Source organism: Oryzias latipes, chromosome 1 (assembly GCF_053564925.1).
Source record: "Oryzias latipes strain Hd-rR chromosome 1, Olatipes_Hd-rR_3.1".
Taxonomy (NCBI): domain Eukaryota; kingdom Metazoa; phylum Chordata; class Actinopteri; order Beloniformes; family Adrianichthyidae; genus Oryzias; species Oryzias latipes.
In genome coordinates, this window is record NC_136237.1 from 15,558,905 (window position 1) to 15,575,261 (window position 16,357).

Below are 16,357 nucleotides of genomic sequence, written 5' to 3' on the forward strand. Positions count from 1 at the left end.
CATGCATGCTGGGTAATGGAGTTCAACATTACTAACTTCAATACACAACACCCCTCAGATGTTTAAGTACTTAAATATTACCCACCCAACCAGCATTAGCTTGGTCCGTGAGCATAAGATGTGGGTGTGTGTGTGTGAGTTCCTGTGTGGAGTTTCAGACAGGTAAAACTGCGACAGTGATCAGAGATAAACTTTAACCTCAGATGATTAATTGTTTTCCTCCCACCACATTAGTTCCTATTAGGAAGCCTAGACAGAAATGAACATGTCCCTGGCAGAGCTGGGGTCTGCTAAGTCTAACATCAGTATTGAGCTGGAAGACAACACATACTAAGAAACTATTGTCAGAGGAATTCTCTGTAATTGTAAAGGATCCAAATTGTGTCAGCACATGTCTGTCCGCAAATATGTACGCAGTGATTAGCTGGCTATGCATAAACTTTAAAGCATGTTTCTGTACTCCTTTGCATGGAAATGTCAGAGGAAAATAAGAAGTTTATTATTTTTCAACCAAAGTGGAGGAAGATGACATTTGTTTATATATATTTGTTTATATACATGACCGCTCCAGGAAAGGAAGACCAAGATTCACCTCTGCTGCAGAGGATAAGTTCATTCGAGTCACCAGGCTCAGAAGTAGCAGGTTCATAGCAGCTCAGATTAGAGACCTGGTCAATGACACACAGAGTTCTAGCAACAGACACATCTCTACAGCAAGTGTTAAAAGGAGACTGTGTGAATCAGGCCTTCATGGTAGAGTATCTTCTAGAGAAAAGCAACAAGCAGAAGAGACTTGTTTGGGCTAAAGAGCACAAGGAATGGACATTAGACCAGTGGAAATCTATGCTGTGGTCTGATGAGTCCAAATTTGAGATTTTTGGTTCCAACCACTGTGTCTTTGTGCGACGCAGAAAAGGTGAACAGATGGACTCTACATGTCTGGTTCCCACCGTGAAGGTGTAATGGTGTGGGGGTGCTTTGCTGGTGACACTAGCTGCGTTTACATGGACAAAGGTAATCGGAAAGAACGCCGGATCGGAAGAAAAATGTGTCATGTAAACACCCCGTTCAGCATAGTCTGCCCCGATCAGACTTGTTTGGATCAACATTTTCTTACGATCGAGATTAGTGGGTTATGCCGATTGTTGATCCGATCGTTGTGCATGTAAACAATTCATTCCGATCGTGTGTCACTAATGCTCTGGTTTTACGTCATGCATAGACAGTGTTCCGCTCCAGAGAAGGCTTTGGAGCGCAAACAGGACCGACCGGCTGCCCCGTGGATATATATAAACAGAAAGAATTGAGGAGTCCAGGCCATTAACTCCAGTAGCCTCTAGAAAATGTAGTGAAACCGTCAAAGTTTATGCTGCTGGTCTGCAGAGTTGTATAAACACGAGTGGCCTGAGATGAAATGTGCATCCATCTGAGATCTAAGTAAAGTCTTGTAAAGGAGCAAAGACTAAAGTGGAACATTTTAGGAAAGAATTTCAAAATATAATTCAATCTCAGTTGTTGGTTGGAAATCTGAATTTGAATTATTCGGATCCAGATCTCAGCCCATCAAGCCTCCCTATGATTATTTCTCGGATTAAGTTAATAAACTCCAGGCTGGCTTCTTAAAAGTGAATAAATATAAAAAGAGCTAAATGAGCCAGTTTTTTAAACAGCTCCGTTGAAATTAACTGATCCAAAAGATACGGCTCCCTAAAAAGAGGCAAAAAATCCCACTACCATTATCCCCACTTCTCCACACCAGAAGTACTACCAGTACTCAGTACTAGCACTTCTAAAAATAACTCCTTAGAGTACAGCAAATAATAGACTCAAAAACTTTAAATATGATTAATAACGGACCAAATATTAATATTTTTTAAGAAAAGAATGGCATACTTATTATAATTCACTGTATTTTATATGACCACCTGCTGAATGCAATCTGGCTTTATTTTTGGAACTTACGTATTTCAACACAAGAGTGTAATCATCCTCTCCCTTCCTCTCACTCAGGGTGCAGAAAGAAATAAACATAACCATTTGTTATATTAATGCAAATGTCTATCGGATGTTTAGTTATTCCACTTGAGGAAAATGTTACATTTTTTGTTACACTGTTCTTAGTTTCCTGTATGACTATTATTAGATAACATCAAGAACAATGGTGACAAATGAGAAGCAAAGAGTATGACTACCTCACACCTTTCAACAATCAAATTCAATGTGTCCCTGCTCACTCATCCATGCACCCGTGGAAATGGTCCCCATAACCTTAAGAAACCTCTCACCCCTGCTCATCGTTCTTTATGCTCTACCGATTCCTGTTGCCTTTTAATTCCAAGAATGAAACTCTGGATGATAGTGTCTTCTGCTCCGCTGCTCTCTGACAGTAGAGCTCAACACGTGAATGGTCCACAGACAACCACTGCTTTAGAGAACATGTAGAAAACTTGATTAAACGTACTTTTTACAATGATTTAACTTAAAATGCTATTTATATTTGATTTTAAAAAGACTCCTTTCCATTTATCTGACTTTTTTTTAAACTAATGCATATTAAAAAGAAATACATTTAAATTGTATTGGTATGGTATTGTATGGTTTTGTATGATATAGTGCAGCTTGTAAATCCATAAATTCTTATCTTTTGACGCACTTATCAGAGGCATATATATATATATATATATATATATATATATATATATATATATATATATATATATATATATATATATACACGTGTATATATATACGTATATATATGTATATATACACATGTATATACATGTGTGTGTATATATAAACGCCCCTCTCACCCTTCTGCGTGGGGTTTCTCACCCAAGCTCCAGTCCTCTACCAGAGCCCGGGGAGCTTGAGGGTACTGCGCAGTATCTTAGCTGTTCCTTGTACTGCGCTCTTCTGGACTGAGAGGTCTGAGGTCTTTCCATCTGTTGTTGCCACTCCTCCAGCTTGGGGGTTACTGCCCCGAGTGCTCCAGTTACCACAGACACCAGACTCCAGTTTCTCATGTTTCCTTTCTTCCTGATGTTCCCATCGCTTGGCACCGTCACATCCACCACAACGGCTTTCCTCTGTTCTCTCTGGTGCTCAGGGCTTGTTCCGAGCTTCCAGGATGAGTGCTTCAGTGCTGTCCTGTAGGCCAGCGTTTTCTAGCCATTGGTAGGTCTTCTTGATATCAGCCACTTCAGTTATGGTCCAGTGGTACAGCCCATGCAGGGGTTAGTCCTCCCATGAGGATCTGTCCTCCAGCACTGTATCCTCTGCTCTCCATTGCCTCAGACATTCACTGAGCACACTGTCAGTTGGGGCCTTGAGCTTGATGTATTCACGCATCTTAGATGTTTCATCCTGGATAGTGGCTTCCACGCTCACTAGTCCTCGGCCTCCTTCATTGTGGCAAGCAAACAGTCTCAGGGTACTGGATTTGGGATGGAACCCTCCATGCATGGTGAGGAGCTTTCGTGACTTAACATCCGTGGTCTGTATCTCTTCCTTTGGCCATGTTACTATTCCTGCAGGGTATCTGATAACTGGCAGTGCGGAGCTGTTTATTGCCGAGGTCTTATTATTGCTATTAAGCTGACATCTCAGGACTTGCCTTACTCATTGGAGGTATTTAGCTGTTGCAGCTTTCCTTGTTGCCTGCTCTAGGTTGCCATCGGCCTGCAGAATTCCAAGGTACTTGTAAATGTCTTCAATGTCTGCTATTGTTCCTTCTTGGAGTGAGCCCCTTTCTGTGTGGTCTACCTTGCCTCTCTTTGTCACCATTCGGCTGCATTTCTCGAGCGCGAATGACATCCCAATGTCAGTACAGTAGATCCTGGTGGTGTGGATCAAGGAGTCAATGTCACGCTCGCTCTTAGCATATAGCTTGATGTGGAGGAGGTGATTAATGTTGGCCCCATTTCTGAGTCGGTATCCATAGCCAGTCATGTTGATAATTTGGCTGAGGGGGTTCAGACCTATGCAGAACAGCAGTGGGGACAGAGCATCATCTTGGTATATCCCATATTTTATGGAGACTTGTGCAAGTGGCTTGTCATTGGCTTCAAGGGTGGTTTTCCACAGCTTCATCGAATTTCCTATGAAGGCTCTTAGAATCCTGTTGATGTTGTCCAGCTCCAAGCATTCAGTGATCCAAGTGTGTGGCATTGAGTCATAGGCTTTCTTGTAAACAATCCAGGCTGTGCACACGTTGGTGTGTCGTGACCTGCAGTCTTAAGCGACTGTTCTGTCAACCAGGAGTTGGTGTTTGGCTCCTGTGGAGTCTCTACCAATGCCTTTCTGTGTGTTGTTCATGTATTGATCCATGTGCCTATTTATCTTTGTTGAAATGATGCCTGACATGAGCTTCCATGTTGTGGAGAGACAGGTTATTGGCCGGTCGTTGGATGGGACTGCACCCTTTGAGGGATTCTTTGGGATCAATATTGTTCGTCCTTCCATTAGCCATTCGGGATAAGTCCCATCTCTTAGAAGCTGGTTCATTTGTGCTGCCAGGTAGCCAAATGAACCAGCATGTTAATTCCTCTGGCTTAATTGTCTCTTGTGTACCCCTTTAGGCGGCTGCTCAAGGCTAGGAGCCTTTGTTTGGCAGTGTCCAGTGCTTCAGGTGTGGGCATCTGGCTGGATCTCTTAGGTACTTGCTTTCTTATTGTACCTCTTTGAGCCTCTGTCACCTTACTCACATCCCCCTGAGTTGCCATGATTTTGGCCTCTAACCGTTGCTTCCATGGTGGGTATTGTTTTCTTCTATGGTTGCTCTTATATCCAAGGATCTGAAGGATCACTGTTACTCAGGTGAAAACCAGTTCATTGGTTTCTGTGATTGTTGTGGTAGGGATTGCCCTCAATGCTTCATTCACAGCTTCCTGGAGACTTTCAGGCGGTACATCACTTAACCGTTGTAACTGGTGTCTGGGTTGCCGAGTGTTCATGATCTTCATGATATGAAATGATCTTGTCTTTCATGTCTGTTGCTGCCTCGCTCAGCGTATCTGTGGTTGTTGGGGCTGTCTGCCCAACCTCAGGGTGGGAGTGTGGAATAGCCTCCTCTGACCTGCTGTTCTGGCTCCCCGTGGTGATATTGCAATTGGATTGTACCGCTTTAATTTCAAGTTGTGATAGTAGTTGCCGTTTGTGGATATTAGAACATTGGGCTACCAGGTGTTTGGCAGTTAGCCTTGATTATGGGTTCCGAAGCATCCATTCATTCAACATTCTCTGCATGTAACCCCTCTGGGTGGGGTTGCCTGAGTAGTAGCAATCTAACAGAAACTTGTTCTCACATCTAGTCCATTTCCGTCTTGTTCCAGTACCCCACTTTCCATCAGGCTGCTCTGGTCCCCCACCACCTGATGCAGATGCGACGTCTGAGCTGGCATGACATGTGGTTCATTGCCTCTCATGTAATGAAGTAGGCTGTAGCGTTAAGATTATTGCCCAAGGACTCTCACTGGGTGATGTTAATTGCTCACCATGTTAATTTAATTAATTGTTTACCATTATGCCATAAGCCCAGCCGGTTTTATTTATTTATTTATATTTGTTGCTTAGAGATCAACTTTGAGGTCCCTCACTACACTAGGTGAACTTGCTTGTTTTGAATTTTTATTTTATTTTTTATTTTTTTTATCCAAAATGAAAATGAAAGTTCATTTAAAATGCTTTCTTTAAAAAGAAAAAAACTGTTTCTTGGCCTGCAAAGGGTAAAGAAATGTGATAAGTGTTAAAAACAAACTAACATGTTTTACTTAATACTCCATTCCAATGATCTATTATAAAAGGTGTTGCCAGTGGTTTTTAATTAAGCTTATGCCGTATTTAGCCAGTTACAAAAAACATGTCTTTTTCTAGGACATAGTTTCTTCAGAGGGGGAGGAGTTCCTTAGAAGTTCGCCTCTGAGTTGTGGGTTGGACTGTTGGGGCTGAGTAAGACCACCTACCTTTCTTGTCATCCATCTGTTTACATGCTCTCTTGCTGCTTTCACACCTCCAACCTAATATTACCGGTGCAACTAAAGTAACGAGCAATATTGGAGCTATCCAGCAGTAAAGTTTTGAGCCAGATGCCAGCTATGATGAAGAAAATTAGGACATTTATGGATCTACAAGTGTTAACAGGAAAATGAGGATGTTTATGGATCTACAAGTGGTTGCATCAGAATGGAGCAGAGCAGGGAGCTAGTCTGCATTTTTATTGTCTGCTCCTGACTCACAAAGATTTGAATATAGAAAGAAATGCAATTTGAAACTTAATTTTCTTTTTATATGTCCTCCATCATCAGAAGAATGTCACAAGATCATGTTAAAAACACCATCCATCCGTCAATTCTTCCATCCATTCATCTATACATCCATCCATCCATCTTCTTCAGCTCATCTAAAACCAGGTTGTGGAGGCAGCATTCTAAGCAAAGATGCCTAGACTTTATTTACCCCAGCCACTTCTCACCTCCAGGAGGCCAGCCGAGGAACGTAGTCTCCCCAGCGTGCTCTGGGTCTTTCCCGGTGCTTCTGCCCAGAGGGACATGCCCGGAACACGAGCTTCTGTGACTGAGCTTCTCCCCATATCTCTAATAGTGTCCAGACATCCTATGTACAACAGGTGAGTATTGAAACAAAGATCAACCACGAAATATACAGCTTTTCTTTCTGACTCAGCTCTTTCTTCACCACAATGGACCAGCTATTGCATAATAGCAGATGCCGCACCAATCTGGCAGTTAATCTCATGATCCTCCGCTTGGGGCAGGAGCACTCCAACCGCTCAGAAAGGACAAACTACATTTCTCCGTTTTAGAACCATGGACTCAGACTTAGCGGTGCTGACCCCCATCCCAGCCACTTCACAGTCTTCTGCAAACCACTCCAATGCACGTAGGAAGTCCTGGCTCGATGAAGCCAACAGGACATCTGCCAAGATTAGAGAGGAAATCCTGAGGTCCCCAAACCAGACCTCCTCCAGTCCCTGGTTGCTCCTAGAAATTCTTTCCATAGAATTTATAAACAGAAGCAGTTGATAACACTAAAATCACAATTTTCACTGTAGTTCAGTTATCCTCTTATTGCTGACTCATACCTATGCAAATACTTGCCAGAAATGTGACTATTGGCCTCCGTCTGACTGAGTCTGTTTTAAGATTACAGAAATTATAATAATAAAATCAAAAGCCTGAACAAACTTTTCGAAAACTTCCTGAAGTTTAACTCCCGGTTTTGGGCAGAGTTTTTTTCCCCCCTCACATAAATACGGTGGCCCAGAAGGGTCACAACACAACACATTAACTTTACACACAACACATTAACTTTACACACAACACATTAACTCACAACACAACACAATAACTCACAACACAACACATTAACTCACAACACAACACATTAACTCACAACACAATAACTCACAACACAACACATGAACTCACAACACAACACATTGACTCACAACACAACACATGAACTCACAACACAACACATTAACTCACAACGGAAGTTAATCTGGAATGGAAGTGCTTTTATTTTGAAATTTCCACTGGGCTGAGTGGCTATCTGCCTAACAGAGAGTAACGTCACAGTGAGCTGTAGAGGGAGCATGATTTTCTACAAGAGAAGCTAGCAGCAGCGTTGCCAGATTGGGTGTAAATTTGCGGTCAAAAATGCAAAATTTGGGCGGTTTTAAGGTCGGTTCAGCGGGTTTTTTCCCACTCATGAATATATAATAGCGGCCTACGTTAGGCCGTGTGGCTTTTGGAGTTCTATGTACTGAAGCTCCGTGAACGGCAGAGCTTAATGGACCGAGCTCTGTCATCTAACCTGTTGTTGGGGGAGTTCAACGCCCCGCCTCTTAGAAATTGTGTTCATTAAAGCCTGACAGTGGATCTCTCCACATTTGTTGTGTCAAGTGTTGGGGACCGCGTGCGTGTGTGAAAGGAAGAGGGAGCGGAAGAAAGGAGAGGAGAGCGTGCAGGGCAATGAGTTATATCACTAGAGGAGACATCACGTGGTTCCTCATGGGAGGAGAGCACCGCCATCTTGGTGAGGTCAAGTTACTACTGCAGTGCATGCATGTGAACACATTTTTTGCATAATACCAGTTCATTGTTTGGGTTTCAACTGCCAAAATCAGAGCACCGAGTCCATGAAGGAGGAAGGTATATCATTTCACAGGTAAGTACTATAATTTTTTTCTTTTTATGCTGCAGGAGCTTCATTAATAGTACACATGTTGACATTCATGATGCTGCAGGGCTATTATCAACATGCTGCATGATGTTATTTTATTATTATTATTATTAATAGACTTATTATTATTATCATTAATAGACTTATTATTTATTTATTGTTTGTATTGACTTACTATTGATTTGTTATTATTATTATTATTGACTCATTGTTGGGTTTTTCTAAATAATTTAAATTAAATGTCAAAGAGGTCTAAAACTTCTAAATGTTTAGAAATTATTTTTAAAAACTCTTTGAAATTATTTTTTTCTTCGTAAGAAGTCCTGCAACAATGCATTTTCATTAAAGTTTGAGCTTTTAAGGCTGCCTGTTTCTCTTCTTTAACAACAACAAATGATGTATCTATATATATATTATACATATAAATATAATATATTTACATATATGTATAAATATATATAAATGTAAAAATATATATAGTATATAAAAGCTACCTATACACCACTAAAAGCAATAGAAATCATTGTCATGTGGGCGTCGTCGACCTCACCAAGATGGCGTCGCGCTCCTCCACCGTCGGCAAGGCTTCCCAAGCGGGCGTGTCTCCTCTAGTGATATAACTCATTGGTGCAGGGACTGGGAGGGTGTGTGGGTGGGTGGGGGGTGTTGGGGACCGAGTGAGTGTGAGAGGAGGGGGCTGAAGAACGGAGAACACCGGAGCACGTGCAGCGACAGAGAGGAGTGTGAGTGCAGCGCGGAGGAGTGTGGGTTAACATTGTGTAGCTTCTCTTGTAGAAGAAACATGCTCCCTCCACAGCTCACTGTGACGTTACTTTCTGTTAGGCAGTTAGCCGCTCAGCCCAGTGGAAATTTCAGAATAAAAGCACTTCCATTGCAGCTTTACTTCCGTTGTGAGTTAATGTGTTGTGTTGTGAGTTAATATGTTGTGAGTTATTGTGTTGTGTTGTGAGTTAATGTGTTGTGAGTTAATGTGTTGTGTTGTGAGTTAATGTGTTGTGTTGTGAGTTAATGTGTTGTGTTGTGAGTTATTGTGTTGTGAGTTAATGTGTTGTGTTGTGAGTTAATAAAAAATCATAATAAATAATAAATGTCAAATACCATTTTCTTGATCATTTTAACCATTGTGCTATCTTAGATGACCCCACCCTTACATTAACGTGTTCTCCCTACCATGACAAAGGTGGATAAAGGTGGAAAGATTTCATATAATCCATGGACACCAGTGAGGTTCACAAATCATTGAAGAAAAAAGGTTCAGCGCACTGTCCAGTGGGTCTAGATGACCCAACTCCCAATGGTAAAGTGCCTAGGATAGCACAAGGGTTATTTAAGTGACAGAATGAGCGATGTTGTATAAGAAAAAGAAAAACCCGTTTAGCGGATTGCTTTTATATTTTATTTTTGAGTCGACAAATGCAGCTTCATTTTGAAAATGAAAAAAAAACATTTCTTGTATTGACTTTTATTTTTAATTATGCTACAGAAATTCTTTCATAGAATGAAAGTCAGGTGCACGGCATCCAGGAAGTGTGCGCTGAGGTTGCGGGGAGCTGTAGTGTGGCTAGAACTCTGGGGTCGGCTACCGTCGGTGACCAGAAGGAAAAAACATAGCACTTCTGACAAGACCATACACATTTTTCCTTTTTTCAACACCCCACAAATCATGAGCACTATGCAAGGGGACCAATAGTGCTGTTCGTAAAAGTGCAGGCTCATTGCATGTAGACAGACTGTTACCCTTAGTTCACACCGGGCATGTGAACACTCTAAAAAAGCCTTCTTGAATGCGCATTTTAGCCTATAGTGTTCACACTGGACTGTCACTATCTTATACAACCTACATTCGGAAGAGGCTTTGTGTGAAATGTCGAAACGGTGCAATTCTCATGAATCTTGCTCCAGGCTTTTTCTTTTACAGTTATATTTAGATATATGAAAGACTTGGTATCATATAATACTGGGAACAAACCGCAATTATTACATTTTTCACATTTTTTACCTTTATTTTTTTTTCATTTCCACAACTACACTGTAGGCCCAAACAGTTGTATTGGCTCATAACTATCAAGCTTATACAACTTAAATGTCATTTTGTAGTTGATTCAACTATAAAGTATTAAGCGAAAATAAGATTAATTCAAACTTAACTCAACAGTGCTCAATATTTTAGAGTTATTTGTGTGGTGCACTAAAAGATTTTAGGATCCCTATAGTAGTATCATGACGTCATCGACGTCACCACATTCTGGTGAGAGGGTCTTTCGTTTTCTCAGCATTAGCTCAGTTGGTCTTGTTGGACTTGCCGAATGTGACGTTTGAAATTGTAAATTGAGCATTTTATTTTCTGAAATGCGTTCTGAATTTGCCCCCCTTCTAGATACCACCACTTTGGTTTTTTCCATCAGCCTAAGGCGGGCTATTCAGCTATTCAGCAAACCAATATGCCTGTTAGGTATGACAGTGAGGGGTTTTCAGAGATGTAAATTATCTGTGTAATGCTGTAATTACACTAAGCGTGATTCCCGTGTGAAGTTAGCATTTCAATATGGCTCAAATTTCTTCTGGACATTTGTCCAAAAATTTGTCCATGACCTCGATGCCTCCACCGGTTGTGCGAGGAGCTACCGACAAAGGTTTTTAGCCTGATTGCTCAATGGAAGGATTGACTGGGTACCTCATTTACAATTCACGGAAGGTACAGATGATGTTCAGAGACCAGGTTTATTTATTGGTATGAGGTCCATAAAAGCATCACGAATGACTTAACGTTAAAACTGGACGTCCCTGACACGTAAATTACGTTGGGTTGTAAATCCAGCTTTAAAATTTTTTAAAATCCCTGATTTGCATTTTAAAAAATTTTGGTAAAAAATATAAATTACAAAAGCATGCTCGTGTTGTGTTCAGGTACCGAACCACAAAGGGTAATCTGTGTTTCACATCCAGGTAGACGCCAAGGCCAGGGAGGTAACTTGTCTCCTGATCAGTAATTTCTGTCTGGAGCTATTTTTTATATATATTTATTTTTTTCCAATTGTTTGTGTAGTGCAATAAATGTTGAGATAGATATCAGAATGTAATTGAACATTGAAATATCTCATTTGGACTTTTTCAGATACTAAACTTCAAAGACTTCACCAGAAAGTCATCATTTCATCAGAAAAGAGTTGTCAGTGGGTGAGTTTTATACCTATTTAATATATTCATCCTGAATTATTACCATTATTAGATTCATACAGCAGTATGGAAACATTTACGCAAATTTTAACTAGCCCAAGTTCTAAATTTAATTAAAACATATTTTAATTGCAGGGAGAAGGTGGCACATTGGTGCAAGCTGTTCTGCTACTTCACATACACTGGGACAATTATTTTGGCACTATGCAGTACTACTAGCCAATTCAAAAGTGTCTCCACTGCCATGTCTCTATGACATGGTAGTGGAGACACTTTTGACTAGTGTCATGTCTATATGACAGTTGAATTTGTACATTTCCATCATTTGAAGCCATGAAAACTCATCTGTCAAGATCTCATATGGATTCACATAGAGTAGATGCAGTTAGAGGAAATTGTGCAGTTTTTACATGTTTTTTTGCGCAACTTAAAGCTGCCCTTTTCAAAGACTTAGTCAACCAAATTACGCAGGATAGCTGGAGGAACTGGCCAGCTTGGTTAAGATTTATCACCTACAGGTACATTTCTACTGTGCATGATTCAAAAACTGATAAGAAATTATTTGTAACCAACTGTAAGAAGCTATGGTGTAACTTGCCTTAAAAAATGACTTTGGGTCTTTGACCATGAAGTGGACATGAACACTGTAGTCATCTCACTAGAAATAGCCATCTAGAAAGGATATAGTTGTATTAATTCTTAAAGTACCTTAAATAAATATTGGAAGTGTTTACTCTGCATTTGCTTCAATGGTAATGGAGATGTCTTTTTGTTCTTTTAGGAACAATGCGATGTGAACATGAGACAGGCACTTGTTCTCCTTGCACTTCCCGTTTATCTGCGTAAAGATAACTTCTTCAAGACCAGTACTGTAAGTGTACATGACTCCCTGTCAATGCTTTTCTATAATCATTCAACTGAAACTCATAATCTTTTAAATAACACAAGGAGAACCAGGATTATATAATTCTGCAAACTGATAAGTAGAAAATACATAGCCAAAATGGAATGGAAAGTATGATGCATTAACTATTAAAGTCCCACCCTGAGTATATTTTTTATTCCAATGTTAGGATTCTGGTCTTCCCCCACACCTACCAGGGAATCTTTATCACACCTGCCACACATCTTCTCATCCGCCTGCAGCCTTCTTATGGACTCCTCACCTGTCAGCTGACGTCAGTTTGTCTGCTTCATGCGGCAGAGTTCAGACCTATGTTAAGATCTAAGCCAAGTCAAAGTCTAGTTCTATGCCAAATACCTCATTCATGTTGCAAGCTTATCCACTCTATGTTTGCCTCTCCAGGAATCACCCCCAGCTACGCCTCCACCATGGGTCACCGTTTGCCACTCATCAGGACACCAAGCAAGGTTCCATTTTGTCACCTGTCCAAGGCACAAATCTTCCAAGCCTGAACCCTCCACCAGCATTGGGACTCAATAAAGACAACTTATTCAGCCACCTTCTGTTTCTGTCCTGCTTCTGGGTCCAGCCACGCTCACCATGAAATCCAATGGCCTTTTAACCCTTGTGCTATCCTAGGCACTTTAAGGTTGGGAGTTGGGTCATCTAGACCAGTGTTTTTCAACCATTTTTTAGCCACGGCACACTTCTGTAATTGAAAAAAATCCTGCGGCACACCACCCACTGATAAAGTGAAAAAAAACAACTTTATGGCAATAAAAGTGTTATATTGTTAATATTGTAACAACCCAGCTGGTGCGTCACTTGTAGCAGGGAAAACGAAAGCCTAGATGTGAATCAACTGAGCTGTCAATCAACTGGCTGCGCTTGAGAGCTGTCCGTGGGCATGTCCCATACACCGCACGACTCCGCACACTCTCAGAGAGGAAGACGCAGAAAGAGTAACTGAATGCATAATCTCTTTTCCGGCATCGAGCCCATTAATTTTGAACCCCACAACGTAGAACATCGCACATCACACATGGGTCATTTTAGAATCCTTCATGTTTATACTCAGTGTGAAGCTAAAAACTTTCCTGGACGTCACCGTCACCGTCTTTGCTTTCTTTTGACCTTCACTCATACTAGGGCCTTCATTTTGGGTCCGGATTTTGTCCACTGCAGGACTTAAACTTGGCCTGAGGTGTCTGCTTTCACTGTTCTTAGGAGCCGCACGGCAAAGAGACAGACTCTGATGATGAGGACTTTGATGGATTATAAATGCTGATTGATGACTGAATAAATAAATCACAACCAACTCAGTTTCGCGCTCGCTGCCTTTTTAAACACACACCAGAATGCACGTTTCACCGGTATATGTGTTAACGTTAAATACAGTAAAAACACTCAAAACTGAAACGTCGCCGTTTAATCCAGTGCTGTTGTAAGGAGAGGACGGGGTTATGAGAAATAACATGGCTTTAGCTTTAGTACCGAACTGTTTTAATTGTGTGCTTGTGTGTGTGTGTCTGGCATGTCAGACACACACACACCTTTTGGCCTTTTGACCTCTGACCTTTTGCACTTATTTCAATTGTGCATTTTTTTTGCTGTTTTTATTGTTCTAATCCACTAACTGCAATATGGATGTGTCATGGTGGCCTGTCAGACTCCTCCCCCTCCAGGTCTGCTGCTGATCCCTCTCAGCTGTGACCACTCTACTCATCAGACACCTGCTACTTAAGGAAACCCAGCTTCATCATTCTCCGCCAGTTCGCTAACCCTGATGGTGCCTAGTCTCCTGAAGCTCTCTACGTCTGGCCCCCTTGTCTCGTCCCAAGTTAACCTTGACTGTTTTCTTCGCTTCAGGTCCTCACCTCATGCCAAGAGTGTCACCTGAATCTCACCTCCTCGAGCAGCAGCTGCCATAACACTCCTCGTCGACGTCACCTGTGTTTGTCAGCCACAGTGTCTGTGGTCCTCTGGATCTCCAGACACGCCACGAACTCTGTCTGGCCTCCAAGCTCTTGGGACTCTGCACGTACGGTACCGGAGACTACAATCAAGAGCCGCAGCCACGTTACCCACAGCCTTGTCAGGAATCAGCAATAACTTAAAATAAACTCTTTACTTACCTTTCACTCACCTGTCTCTGCCTCTGGGTTCCAGCGTCTGGGTCCGTTCCGTGTACTAGCCATGACAGAACGAACTGGCCAGATACCCGACCCAGCTGACCCGGAAGTTCTCCGCCACGCTGTGCAGAAACAAGGTATTTTCTTGGAACTCCACTCCAATATACTCTCTCGCATCACTTCTGTTCAGGAGCACCTTATTTCCCGGATCCAGGATATCACACGGACTCTTCAGACCTTAAACACCACAGCTCCAGCTTCACTCCCATCCCCGGCGATCTGTTTACTTCCGCTTCTACCCCGGAAAATGTCCGGTTACAACCTGAGCCGTTTCACGGTTATGTTGAAGCATTTGGGGGGTTTCTGTTACAATGTCAACCCCTTTTCCAACTTTCTCCACGTTTCTACCACTCAGATCTCACCAAAATTACGCTAATCGTCAACTCCCTCAGGAATAAAGCTCTGCGATGGGCCCAAGCCTTCCTGGCGGTCAATCAAATTCCTCAACTCCCCCTCGAAAGATTCCTTAACGAGTTTCGACTCGTTTTTGACCAACCCAAAAAGCAGGAAGAAGCCACCAGACGATTGCTAAGCCTCAAGCAAGGCGATCGATCTGTCTGCGACCATGTCATTGATTTCCGCATCCTAGCCGTGGAAGCAGGGTGGACGGACCCCGCACTCAGAGGTATTTTTTACCGATCATTGAATGACCACATCAAAGATCATCTGTGCACTCAGCCAGAAGCTACCGGCTTTGAAGGTTTAGTCAACGCTGCTCTACGATCTGATATTCGCCTCCGTGAACGTAAACTCGAGCGCGCCTCTCAGCCTCGTACTCCGCTTATGGCTAACCAGTCTCCTTCCTCTATCCATCTCACAGAGTTCCCGACGGTCTTACCTCGCAAATCACCTGAAGAACCCATGCAGGTTTGCCACTCAAAGCTGTCTGCCGAAGAACGTCAGAAGCGGAGTAAAGATGGTTTATGCTTTCACTGTGGAAATCCCGGTCATCAGGTCTCCCACTGTAAGCTTCGTTTAAACTCCCGAACCCCCCGCTAGACGGCAGGCCGCGGGCGGGTAAGTCTGTTTCTCCTCCCACAGACTTTTGTCGCATTCCTGTCAAGCTATGTTTTGATTCTCGTGTCACGGAGGCTCAGGCTTTAATTGACTCTGGAGCCGAACAAAGCCTCATTGACTTAGGCCTCGTAAACTCCCTCTCACTACCTACTGAACCCTTGGAGACCCCCATTAAAGCTGCTGGCTTGGGGGGTCAGCACCTCTCAGTCATCACTCACTGTACCGGTCCCATCCAGCTCATTACATCCGGTAATCATCATGAAAACATTCAATTCTTTATTACTCACTCTCCTCATAATCCTATAGTTTTGGGTTGTTCTTGGTTGAAACATCATAACCCCCAGTTTGATTGGGTTTACCAACGGGTTAATTCTTGGAGTGCCTACTGTATGGCTAACTGTCTTCAGTCTGCCATCCCCGATTTAGCTCCTGTTAACTCTGCTCTCGTTGAATCTATCGATCTCACTAAGGTTCCCTCTTGCTATCATGAACTTAAAGCTGTCTTCAGTAATTGCAAAGCTAATGCTCTACCTCCCCACCGGCCTTATGACTGCGCCATCGAGCTCCTTCAAGGGGCTACGTTGCCCAAGGGGCATCTATTTAATTTATCTGGTCCCGAAAAGGCCGCTATGGAGTCCTACATCCATGAGGCGCTTTCATCCGGTCACATTCGCCCGTCGTCTTCTCCTGTTGGTGCTGGGTTTTTCTTCGTGGTGAAAAAGGATAAAACCCTGCGTCCATGTATTGATTACCGCGAACCTAATTCTATCACTATCAAAGACAAATACTCACTTCCCCTCATAAGCTCGGTTTTTGATTCTGTTCAAGGCGCTCAGATTTTTTC

At 42.3% G+C, this 16,357-nt stretch overlaps 1 protein-coding gene across 4 annotated transcripts in view; it reads right to left on the minus strand.

Annotated features, from left to right (window-relative positions):
- cacna1ib (calcium voltage-gated channel subunit alpha1 Ib) overlaps positions 1-16,357 on the minus strand; it is a 439,141-nt gene that overhangs the window by 378,114 nt on the left and 44,670 nt on the right. Inside the window, exon 1 of one of the 4 annotated variants that reach the window (XM_078943351.1) lies at positions 6,473-6,600. The exons of the other annotated variants lie outside the window; for them this stretch is intronic. The gene's annotated coding sequence lies outside the window, so the exon portion shown is untranslated. Of the gene's footprint in view, positions 1-6,472; positions 6,601-16,357 lie in introns of those variants that run through there. 4 annotated transcript variants of the gene reach the window in all.